This window comes from Mesoplodon densirostris, chromosome 10 (genome assembly GCF_025265405.1).
Source record: "Mesoplodon densirostris isolate mMesDen1 chromosome 10, mMesDen1 primary haplotype, whole genome shotgun sequence".
NCBI classification, from domain to species: Eukaryota; Metazoa; Chordata; class Mammalia; order Artiodactyla; family Ziphiidae; genus Mesoplodon; species Mesoplodon densirostris.
In genome coordinates this window covers 83,291,573-83,304,635 of record NC_082670.1, presented here as the reverse complement: position 1 = coordinate 83,304,635, position 13,063 = coordinate 83,291,573, and positions in this window count along the sequence as shown.

Genomic DNA, 13,063 nt, shown 5'->3' with positions numbered 1-13,063 from the left:
AGAGGATAAACCCAAATTCCCGACACGGCCTTCCAGCCGTCCGTGAGATGCTTTCCCCACTTCCCACTGTTCTGGTCCTACCCCTCTCCACTCAGCCACTGCTGCTTCCCTGGTTAGGGCCCAGAACATTATCACACAATGTTCCCTTTACCTTCAGTACTCTCCTCCTAAATATCTGTTGGACTCCTTCCTCTGATTTCTTCAGCCCTCTCTGAAATGTCTCCTTATCTGAAAGGCCTTTCCTGATGACCCTGAAGGAAACAGCTCTCTCTGCCCAACGCCAGACTCAGTATCTCATATCCCCTTAGCCTGCTTTGTTTTTCACCATAGCACCAATCACATACAGTATATATTTAGTTGTGTACTTAAATACTGTCTGGTGGTCCTAACTAAAATGTTAGTTCCAGGAAGTCAGGGCTTTTGTCTGTTTTTTTTCCTGCTATATTCCCCAAATCTGGAAAAGAACCCGAGACACAGTAGGTGCTCAATGAATAAGTGTAATGAATGAATGATTTCAAGTTTTTCTGCTCCCACCATCCAGCTCAAGAAAATTATAAATACATATAATCTAAATAAAATAAAAATTATGTATGTGTGTGTGTTACCCATGTAACTCATGTATTCTTCCTGGTTTCAAGTACCTTCCTCTCTCCTGGAAGTAACCACTATCTTGAATCTAGTGTTTATGATTTCCAAGCATTTCTTTATCTTACATATATGTGTATTCATAAGAAGTACATAACACTAAGTAGTTGTATACTATACTAAAGCATAGCAAAGCACAACATGGCATAGTGGAGTATTAAAGTATAACATAATCTGATATAATCATATAAAAAAGAACAGCAGTTCTCAAACTTTGATTCATATCAGAATTAACTGGGCAGCTTTAAAAAAATCCCAGTCCCTCTATGAGTTTTATCTGAAAATCCTTGGGGGTGGGATCTCAGCAGTTTCTTTCAAGCTCCTAGATGATTCCAATGGCAGCTGGGTTGGAGGACTAGTGGTATTGCCCACGACAGAGTGTAGTGGGCAGGAGTCAAGCTCAGGAGCCAGCCTGCCGGGGGTGCAGTCCTGCCCCCAAATCTCTCCAGAGTTTCTAAAGTTCGCCACACACCACACTCTGCCACCCCAGGTGGAGCAGCCCACAGAATCCCTTCTCAGAGATACTGACCAGAATCCAAAGCCAGCCCTTCAACTAACCTCTCTCTGGCATTTTTCTGAAATACTCAACTCTCAGTCATTTTAATATGGTCTTCCATCTAAGTCATTGGCAATCCCCCACCAAAAAAAAAAGGTCAATTCCTTGCTTCAAAACACTCACTGGTGTCTCTGAATTTGTAAAATCTTTATTGAAATACAGTAGATAAATCATTGCTGTATGGCCTGATGAATTTTCACAAACTGAACACGCACAGAACAAGCACCTGGATCAAGAAACAACATCCCCAGCCCCCAGGGCCCCTCTCAGGTCTCCTCCAGGCGCGACCCTCCCAAGAGTAACAACTCACTTGCCATCGAATAATGGATTAATTTCCCCTGTTTTTGAACTTCACACAAATAAAATGATCAAGTATATACTCTTGCACCTGGTTCTTTCATTTGGCATAATACATATTCTTAATATCCTTTAGATTAAAAAAAAGATGTATAAAAAGTAAAACCGGGCCTCCCTGGTGGCGCAGTGGTTAAGAGTCCGCCTGCCGATGCAGGGGATACGGGTTCGTGCCCCGGTCTGGGAGGATCCCATATGCCGCGGAGCGGCTGGGCCCGTGAGCCATGGCCGCTGGGCCTGCGCATCCGGAGCCTGTGCTCCGCGACGGGAGAGGCCACAACAGTGAGAGGCCCACATACCGCAAAAAAAAAAAAAAAAAAAAAAAGTAAAACCATGCAGGAAAGAAAGCAAAGGCACTAATTATGAATAATGTATCTGATTCACTACCTAGAAAAATCGGAGAAACCATGTAAAAGGTTCTACAGTAATTTATTTCTTAAAAGACAGTTAACCATTTTTCTTTAAAGAATAGAGAAACTTTTAGATTGCCTATTTTATCAACTCATTCATAGACCTGTCAGTGTGCTTTTGCATAATGTATATTCCCTAGAAAACAGCGTGTATATAGATTATTTGTAAAGGCAGTGCTAGAAAGGCAGGTGAGGCCAATTTTGCGTGCCCTGTTAGTAGATTATAATTTGTCCATAATCTAAGTTCATGTTTGTTTCATCTGGGGGTGTATGCTTTCAGGGATAAACATGAACTCTGATCATTTTAAGCTAACAAAAATATTAGCCTGAAATACCTCTTGATTCATTTATTCAACACATTTTGAGCACTAGTAACATACTGTTGACCAAATAGAAACTTGGTCCCTCCCCTAATGGATTATACAGTCTGGTGAGAGACAGATATTAATCAAAGAATCATGCAAATAAATTTAAACTTAATGCTAATGGCTGAGTGAAGGCACACACAGCCCTATGAGAGTATATCAAAAGGGAGGACTGACTTCATTGGGAAAGTCAGAGACAGTTTTCCCAAGGAAGTGACAGTGGAGCTGATAATTCAAAAGCAGGATAACAGAAGAATAGTGCTGAAACTTAAAAAGAGCCTTGAAGGTTTATCAACTACATAAACAGAAACTGAGTGCAACATCTGCAGGTTCTGTTTGCCTACAATATTCTGCATTATTCTCACTAGTATTGACTGCACGCACACACACACACTTTGCTGTCTAACTTTTACACAACCTCAGGTGTCAGATGCAATTTCTCCTTCTTAAGGAAGAAGTTCCTGAATGTTCTTCATGCACCTAAAGTAGGTCAAGGTCCCCAGTTTCATGCTATTGTTCCTCACATCTTCTCTGTAGCGTTTGTGTTACATTTTTCCCCCTTTGTTTGTAAGGAATAACATGAGATTATCTGTGCTTCACACAGTGCCTTGCACACCATGAATATGCAGCAACCAGTAGCTCTTAGTGCATTTAATGTGTACAGTCTCTGCAAAAACACTGTAAGCTCTATGAGGGCAGGAACCATATGTCCTGTTTTCTCCAGTAACCCCAGTACTTGGCAGGGTGCTGGCATGAGTAGGCCAGCACAGCACAGTGCTAAGTGTGAGAACTGGGGTCAGACTGTCCGGGTTTGAATTCAGGGCTAGCAGTGTGACCTTGGGCAATTTGTTCAAGTTCTCTTGTCTACATGTCTCATCAGAAACTAGACTCCATGATAAAACCTACCTCATAGGTTTGTGAGTGTCAAATGACTTCATGTTTATAAATTGGAAGGAATTATCCTTAGGGATTCAATCACTACTACCATTCCACTCTGCCTCCTTTAACGCTATGCTAATAATATACTGTCAGAATCCAAGAAAATGAGAATTGAAACCTACAACACAGTTCACCCAGGGCCGCCTCATGCTTCCTGGGCCCTCTTCAGCTGAGTTAACTGAGCCTTGGGGTCGACCCGTGAACCTCAGCAGGACTTATTTGAAAAAAACTTAAATTGAGAGCCTCATGGAAAGAACTTCTGTTTTTCTAAAACAGTTGCTTTATTGAAGTATACTTGATTTACAATGTTGTGTTAATTTCTACTGTACAGCAAAGTGATTCGGTTATATATATATATATATAATCACATTCTTTTTCGTATTATTTTCCATTATGGTTTATCACAGCATATTGAATATAGTTCCCTGTGCTATACAGTAGGACTTTGTTGTTTATCCATTCTACACATGATAGTTTTTATAAGAACTTCTACTTTTAAACACTTTCTCTTTCTTTCTCTCTTTTCACTTTCCTAGCTGGGTTCCTTTCCACCTAACACATGGCTTCATGCTCTTCAATTTCAAATGAATCCCAGGATTTTATATCTGCAAAGGAGCTGAGACATCATCTACTCCAGCATCAGTAACTTATTTATGAAGAAACTGAGGCCCAGAGACAAACAGTGAGTGGAACACGGTGCCAGTGTGAGGCAACAGCAGGTCGGAGATGAACAGGCACGTCCCTTGACTCCTTAAACAGTGTTCTTTCTAACATACCACACATGTCCCCATTGCTTTGGTTAATATTGTATCAATCTTCATGTTTAGAACAAACCAGAGGAACTTGGCTACAGTGGAATCAAAGGCATGATGATAACATTTTGGTATTTTCTCAAGTGAAAATTGTAGCATAGCTAATAAATATGCAAAGTGATAATAATTTATACACATTGACCGCATTAAGAGCTAGCATTTATTGCATACTATGGTGTGTCATTGTGTGAAGCACAAGGAATGTATTAAGTTATGTTATCCTTAAAAAAGGAACAAAAGATGAACATTACTATTATAAGTTTCCCTCCACCTGGAGAGGTTAAACGACCTGCCTAAGGTCACACAGCTTATAAGAGCTAAGATTTGAACTAGATGAGTCCACTCCGGAGCAGGGCTATCCAACAGAAATATAATGCAAGGCATATAATACAATTTAAAATTTTCTACTAACTATATTTAAAAGTAAAAAGAACCAGGTGAAATTAATTTTAATGATAGTTTCTACTTAACCCAATATATCGAAAATACCATTTTAATATATGATCAATGTAATGATTATTAATGAGATATTTAACATTCCTTTTAATCATATGAAGTTTTGAAATCCAGTGTGTATTTTGTACCTAGAGCAGATCTCCATTTGAATGCTAAATTTCCAGCAGAAATACTTCATCTGTATTTAGATTTCATAAAACTTACAGATGAAAATTAAGATAAACATACCCAAATTGTTCCAAGCATACTTAAAAGTTTCTGATTACTGAACTGGGTAGCCACTTTTTAATTTAAGTTTCATTTGTTACTAAATAAAATTAAACATTCAGTTCTTCAGTTCCTGTAGTCACAGGTCAAGTACTCAGTGACTGCAGCTGGAGTATTGGCCAGCACAGCTCCAGAGCCCATGTCCAAACCATTACTCACTCTGCTTCTTTCATTACTACACTGTTATTATCATCCTGCTGTAAATCCACGTCTACAGAATCCAGAAAAATGAGACTTGTATTCTATACTGGCTCACCTGGGGCCATTTCATGCATTTGAGGCCCTCATCAGCTGAGTTAACTGAGGCTTGGAGTAGACCCATGAACTCATCAGGACTCACTTGAAAAGGGCCTGAATTAATAACTCAATGAAGTCATCAACAGTAGAGTTTCAGTAGAAGCAAAGTGTACATACTATTGGAACGAATCTCTCTATGAAGACAGTAATACATGGGACTTCTGAAGCAAAGAGGAGAACTTATTAGAAAAAAGAGAAGCCATGATTCTCTCTGAGGTTAAGAGACCCAATGGATCACCTCTTCCCTTTCAATTTGAGAGCACTTTTAATTAGTTGGAAATTGTATGTTGTGACCATTTTAGTGTAAAAATTCCAACATGGTGAGAAGGGGGTGTGGAAATGTTAGATATTCCTCATAAAGCACTTAACTTATCACACAAGTCACCCAGAACATCAGAGAATTGCTTCTTTAATTTGTGTTTATATATATATATATATATATATATATTTTTTTTTTTTTTTTTTTTTTTGCGGTATGCGGGCCTCTCACTGTTGTGGCCTCCCCCGTTGCGGAGCACAGGCTCCGGATGCGCAGGCTCCGGACGCGCAGGCTCAGCGGCCATGGCTCACGGGCCCAGCCGCTCCGCGGCATATGGGATCCTCCCAGACCGGGGCACGAACCCGTATCCCCTGCATCGGCAGGCGGACTCTCAACCACTTGCGCCACCAGGGAGGCCCTGTGTTTATATTTTTCATTTAATAAACACTTATTTAAAAGATACATGTGTTAAATACTTTGCACATATTCTTTCATGGGACTCATTACATCAACCCCATAGGGAACATGCTGTTATTATTCCCAGTTTACAGATAGTGGAATTGAGGCTGTCTTTCTCTAGATCTAGAGCTATGTTATGCCAATGTATACAAAGCACATAGATAAGAAAACTCATAATGCACTGAAGGGATCCAAGGAAATTGGGTATCCCCAGAGGGAAGAAGCTCAGAATAAGAACTTTATGGGTCAGATCCTCTGCTAAGCTAAGCCATGTGAATTTATCTTGAAGAAAATGAGAAGCTACTAGGGGATTTTAAAACAGAAGACTGATAGGATGTTATTGTTGTTTTATAGCATATCACCTAAAACTCTTTTTGTTGAAAGCAAAAGAAAATCCAATCCAAACTGGAAACATTAAAAAATATTTATTGGTTCATGTCATTGAAAAGCTCAACAGGCTTCAGGTAAGCTTTGATCTAGGTGCTGAAAAAAGTGTTACGAGGACTTCGTTCCTCTCTTTCCGTTTCTTAATTCTGATTCCTCATTGCTGGATCTGTTTTGGGCAACCTCACTCCATGTGCCCCCAACATAAACAGCAACACTTTTCAGAATATATGATTCCTTATCTACATCCAGTGGGAGGGAGAGTGCCTACTTCTCTAGGAGCTTACAAGAAATGCCTTTAGTTGAACCTCTGCCCTCATTTGGTGCTGTACCCATTTCTTATATAGGCAAGGGGAACAATCCTTCAATTGGCATAGGCCTAGGTCACAAGATCTGCACCTGGAACTGGAGGTGGACTCAACTAAGATTGGAGCAGTCCCCGAGGAAGTTCAGAATCCTGGCTTAAGGTACCATTTTTGCTCTTAAGGAAATCAAAAGGGGTTGGCTGCTCTATGCCCCCTGATGACACCAGGCAAAGGGTGGTGGGTGCCTCTAGATACCTGATGCTGTGGTCAAAGCTTCATCTTTTGATATGACTTGCAGGAAATTTTATTTATTTATTTATTTGTTTGTTTGTTTATTTGGTAAGAACATTTTTATTCTAAAAAGATAAATTTCTGATGTGATGGTTATGTTAATTACCTAAATGGGGAGAATCTTTTTACAATGTATACATACATCAAATCATCACAATGTACACTTTAAATATCTTACAATTTTATGGGTCAGTTATACCTTTATGCCTATGGAATTTTTTTTTTTAAATAAAGGAGAATTTCAGAAGTAGTAAGTGATACTGTGGCTGGTTAACTAATTGTCCAATAAAGGGCAGAGGGAGAGAAGAAGTGGTACAAAGCAAAGGGAAAATAGGTTGGATGTGGTTTGTTATTTTTACTGGTCAGGAGAAGAAATTCATCAATCTCCCCTCAAAATTGTAGCTATGGGACTTCCCTTGTGGTCCAGTGGTTAAGACTTCGCCTTCGAGTGCAGCGGGTGTGGGTTCCATCCCTGGTCGGGGAGCTAAGATCCCACATACCTTGTGGCCAAAAAACCAAAACCTAAAACAGAAGCAGTATTATAATAAATTCAATAAGACTTTAAAAATTGTCCACATCAAAAAAATCTTTAAAAAAATTTTTAGCCGTGGCCAAAGGAGACATTTCATCATTATCATCACCATGATTGGTTGGCCCTTTTCTATTGACAGTAACAATCTCTGTGTTGAGAACTAATGGCGAAATGAACTACCATTCTCAGCTCTTATAAGAAGCATTAAATTTCAACAGGAGAAAGAGAATCTTTCTGTAAAACAAAACCAGCAAATATCTCCAGCTAGGGGAGTTAGGTCTGAAAGAAAACTACAGAAATTAAAGAGTGAGTTTCAGGCTGTGAATTATGTGTTTTATTTTGTAATACTGATTTTTGCTGGTTAATTAGAATGATTCCTTATTAAACACTTGCCCCCAAGGGATTTGGTAAATCTTTACTGTACTTTTTTATATTCCCAACAAATAAATTATATTTCCTTGTATTATTTCTACTTCTGTGCCCTAACTTTTTTCATAACAGATGCTTATAGAAACTGGTAGTTAATAAAACAGATTCTAATGAAATCTTGACAGAACAGTTTCTAGCAGGATCCAAATTCTCTTGGATTGAGAAGTTTAAAAGAAAAAAAAAATAAAGCTATTTTATGAACTTTTTACAGTTCTGATATTATATTTCAGTTTCTGCCCTCATGCAAAGTAAAACAGGGGAATCAAGACACAAGGGCATGGGCTTCCCTGGTGGCACAGTGGTTGAGAGGCTGCCTGCCGATGCAGGGGACATGTGTTCGTGCCCCGGTCTGGGAAGATCCCACATGCCGCGGAGCGGCTGGGCCCGTGAGCCATGGCTGCTGAGCCTGCGCGTCTGGAGCCTGTGCCCCGCAACGGGAGAGGCCACAGCAGTGAGAGGCCCGTGTACTGCAAAAAAAAAAAAAAAAAGACACAAGGGCAAAATAAACAGATTGCCCCATATTTTATTGCACCTTGATGTTAAGAACATCTGCTTGATGAAGCTATAAAATTCATATTTAAATCCCACTAGACTAGAACATTAGCCTGATGAGGACAGGGATGGTTCTGCTTATTTTCACTTTATCAATGTCTTGCCCATAACAGAAGTTTAAGAAATTTGTTGAGCAAATAAATTTAAGATGAGGAAACTGATTTCTATGGGTTAATTGAATATGCAAGTCTTAGAGCTATGAGAGGATCACAGTTATGACATGTGTCTCTTAATTTACCCCAACCCAATGTTCTATTATCTAATTAGAATGATAATAATAAAAATAACATGCCTGGGCATACTACTGTATCCCCAGCATCATTTCCTTTTCTGCTTTCCCATTAGCTCCCAGTTTTCACTGGAGAGACACAGGACCTTTAAAAATCTGACTCCATTCCCAACTCCAGGAATACGTGACCTAAGTTAAGCCAATCAGTGCATTCTACCTTCTAGTTGCAGTGATTGGTTCAGAGAAGGCATGTGACCTAGGCCAATCCAATTAGACTGACTCTCAGAACTTCAACAAGAAATGTTCTTGCATTTGCTTTCTTTCTCTAGATAGAACGGAGTGCTTGTGTGAGTCCTAGAACTTAGGCACGGATGTACAGAATAAGGCCTGTGGCTGATGCAGTCAGCCTTGTCATCATGTTGGAAGCCAATCAGATGAAAACTCAGATTCACCTGGAGGGTGTAACTAAGAAAATTAAGGGAAGAAGAACCAGAGTCCATTGTAAATCTCTAGATCAAGCCACACCTAAAATTTTGACTTATCTTAGAATGTTCTGCCATGTGAAACAACACATTTCACTTTATCGTCTGAGTTGAATTTTGGAGGGAAAAGGAGTTATGATCAACTCAATGAAATCTGTAGAGCTCTCACCATGTGCAGGTATGGTGATAAGCACTTAACATGCAATATTTTATTTAACCTTTACAACATCTATATGAGGTAGTAGTTACATTATCCCATTTTACAGATGATGAAACTAAGGCTCCAAGAAAGTTAAATGATGTGCCCAAGATTACAGAGTGGTAAATTCTGGCTCCAGAGCCCACCCAGTTAACTACTGTTCTAAAATCCCTAAAAGCACATTGCCTCCTTTCAGACCCTCCTTCCTACTTAGGGCCTTTTAATTTCTATTTCTACCTGCTTAATTAAGAAGTTTGTTCTTGTCATTCATGTCTCAAGTCAAGTTAACAACTCTGAAGTGGCCTCCCCTGACCACCTAATCTAAAGTAACTCCCTCCCAGGAACTCTGTATCCCATCATCCTGTTTGTTTCCTTCAGTATATTCTTCTCATTCTGTGTTTATTCCCCACTAGAATGTAAACTCCATGAAGGCAGAAATCTTGAAACTTGTTCACTCCTGTATTTTCAGTGCCTTGTCTAGAGCTTGGCACGGGGCTGGCACTCAATACATGTTTAATATTTTTGAATGAATAAATATCTCAATTAATTTAAAATGATTATGATTATTTAGATAATAATTTCACTCCCATTAACATATGTTAATGAAATAAAGCAGGGATGAAGAGAAAGAGAGAGAAAGAGAGATGCTTTAGAGCCCTTGGAGACCCTGATCGTTGGTAGATATGTTTTGCTGTGGCACTTAAGCAGCTTGATGAGTCAGCTGGTCTACATTCATCTGTGAATAGCCAAGTTATCGTTTTAAATGTCCTCTGTATCCAGTCATATGCCTCGCTGCCCAAACAGCTATTTAAGGGAAGAGGGGAAGGAGTTGACTCCAGGCTCCGTGTGATTCATGGGCACAAGGAGACTGAGGGGAAGGAAAATGGAATGAAAATGAGACATGAACAAGATCAGTTCTTGGCCAGGTCTGTGTAAACTCTGAGGACCTCTGTTTAGCATGCTCCTTCCTCAAACCCAATTCTGCCAGAGCACTCTCAGAAACACTTCCAGCCTACAGCTGTGCCCTGCAACACATCCCCTAAGCCCACCCAACTTCAGAACCTCTGTGATGGACAGTTCCATGCATATGGCCAATATCCCACCTGAAGCACACACGCGTGGGTAAGTCTATCCACTTCGCTGCCTCAGAAGGAGAAATGGCCCCAAAATGTGGGGTAATTTGTGTCTGATGCATAATCGTCAACCAGTGGAGGGTGAAAGTCAGAAGTGCCCCAGTCTCCCATTCTTTGATTGACAATTTGTGCAAATTTTCCTCAGAGGGTCCTCAGAGGAATTGAGCTCTAGTTGCCAACAGTGTGAAGCAGCTTACAGATTCTGTAAACTCTACTGACTATTGCCCCCCCCGTATCACTCTTTCTTTTTCACTGTGCTTTCTGGTGTCTCCTCCCAAATAAACTACTTGTTTCCAAGTCCTTGTCACAGGATTTGATTTTAGGGAAGATGTTGAACATATTACAAAAAAATTCTCCCATATGTGTGTGAATGCAAACAGGAGACCACTCTGGTGGAAAAATTACAAAAAGCAAAAAGGCACCTCTTCCTTTGGGCCGACATAGACCCTCCCCGCCATAAGCATAGCTTGTATTTTAGCCCACCTGGTCTGTCTCCCAGATGATTTTGCGCAGCCCCAAAATGCACAACGGTACATGGCCTTCCTATATTAGTCTCTTTCTGTATCTCTTCAGATGTAGCAAAAACGTTTCTGAGGTTTATCAACTTCTATCAAATTCCAAAGTGACCATATGCCCCCCAATCTAGTTTTTCCCATAGTAAATCTACTATGTGTGAATGTGTATATTTAAACCTCTTATAGACAACAATAACAATTACAGTGAAGGTTACATGTGTTTAGGTTTTGTTAACAAATTGCTATACCATACATTACCTCACAAGTTCATCACATGTGGATATTATTCCCATCGTACAGATGACAATATTGAGACTCAGAGAGAATAACTAACTTGCCCAAAACAAAAACTAGCTAGTAATCTAGAATATGATTAACCCAATATTTTAACCCGGTCTTATGATTCCAAATCTTAAAACCTTTCCACCAGTCCAGGCAGCCTCAACAAGCAGCTCATGAGACAACCAGATATTTTTAGAACTTGACTATCGTTTTTCTTTCTCGACTGAGTTCTATAAATTTCCTGCTGATTTGCAAAGTAATTTTGAGGGGCAAGGATCTGGCATGTAAAACTCAGTATATATTTTTTCACTGGATGGATGAATGATTGAAAGGATGATTAAGGGGAGAATGGAAATACTCCCTTATTGATTCCCTAATATTTCAAATTAAAACCCAAATGATTAATTTATGACAACTACCATTTACCAAGAGACTCAAAAATGTAAAAAAAAAAGTATCTATCCTTTTTTTTAAAAACATATCTGGATACTTGTATGGGTATAACAATCACTTTGCTGTATACCTGTAACTAACACAACATTGTTAATCAACTATACTCCAATATAAAATAAAAACTAAAAAAAAAAAAAAGATTTCAGACCAGAACTGGAATCTTTCCACTTAGTAACATTGAGATTTTGAGCAACTTACCTCACAGGGTTGCACTGAGAATTAAATGAGGTAATATTTTCCCCAATGTCTAGGGCAATTTCGGGAACATAGTAGACTCTCAACAATGAGATGTTTCAATTACTATATATTAAGTGTCTGCTCTATGCCAGCCACTGTGCAAGCCACAGGGAGGAACTAGTAGAAGACAGTCCCTGCCCTCAATGAGCCCACAGTCTGTGCTGTGTAGATTTGAAATGCTCTTGAGTTTGGAATGTCCCCTGGCCATGTGTTACAGTAAACATGCCCCTCATTGCCTTGTCACTCTCCTGTGAGTTCCAGGGAAATCACTCAGCTACTGTTTTGTTCAGGGTTGTGTATGAATCATGGTTTGTGCTAGGTTTCTCCATCCCTTTCCCATTTTGGATCAGTCTGTATTTATCAAAGCCAACTGACTCATGAAAGACCTGGAGCACAGAATCAAACAGCTAGAGAATTTCCCACACTTCCCAGCTGTGGATTCTCAGAAGAGGAGTAAATAGGCTAAATAGACAGAGCCAGAGGTCCTGAGTTTTAACTAGTTCCTGTCCTGTGGCTAATGAAGACAGAAAGTATGATTTTTCAGTTCATGAGCTTAGCTGCGCAAAAAAAAAAAAAAAAAGAGAGAGAGAGAGAGAGGGAAGGAAACCACAAAGCAAAACAAACAAAACAAAACAAAATCCCTCTTTTCTTTATCTTCCTTCAATCCACTTGCTTCTAATTCAGAGCCCACACCTCCTGGCTAACTGGTAGAGAATGAGCTATTAGAGAGTTTCCTTCCTAGACATGATGGACATACTAGCGGCTGTGTAGCATCACAACCTCAGGAAAGCTTCCCTGATCATGAACTTTAACCTGTCCTAGTTAGCACTGAGATTCCATGGTGCCTGCAGCCCACACCATCCCCCAGTTCTGATGGCACCACTTCCTCAAGGCCACGCCTAGGGTCTTTGGGAAGGCTGGGGCTTCTGGGGTCTCCAACGACCCCAAGCACTCATTCCTCTTGGCAGTCGGGACATCTTCCAAGGCCGCTTCCAGGGACAGCTCAAATCTCTATTGCTTAGGGCAGGCGCGCGCACACACAAACACACACACACACACACACACAGCTCTGTCTCAAAAAATCTAGTTTTTTAATCCAAAGTAAAAATTTTCTTCCTTTCTACTCCTGTTTCCCATAGAGGCTCCTCTCCCTCTTCTCTCCCTGCCAGAAAGAGATCTAGTATCATCTATTAAGTGGACATAGACTTTTGAGATCCAAAG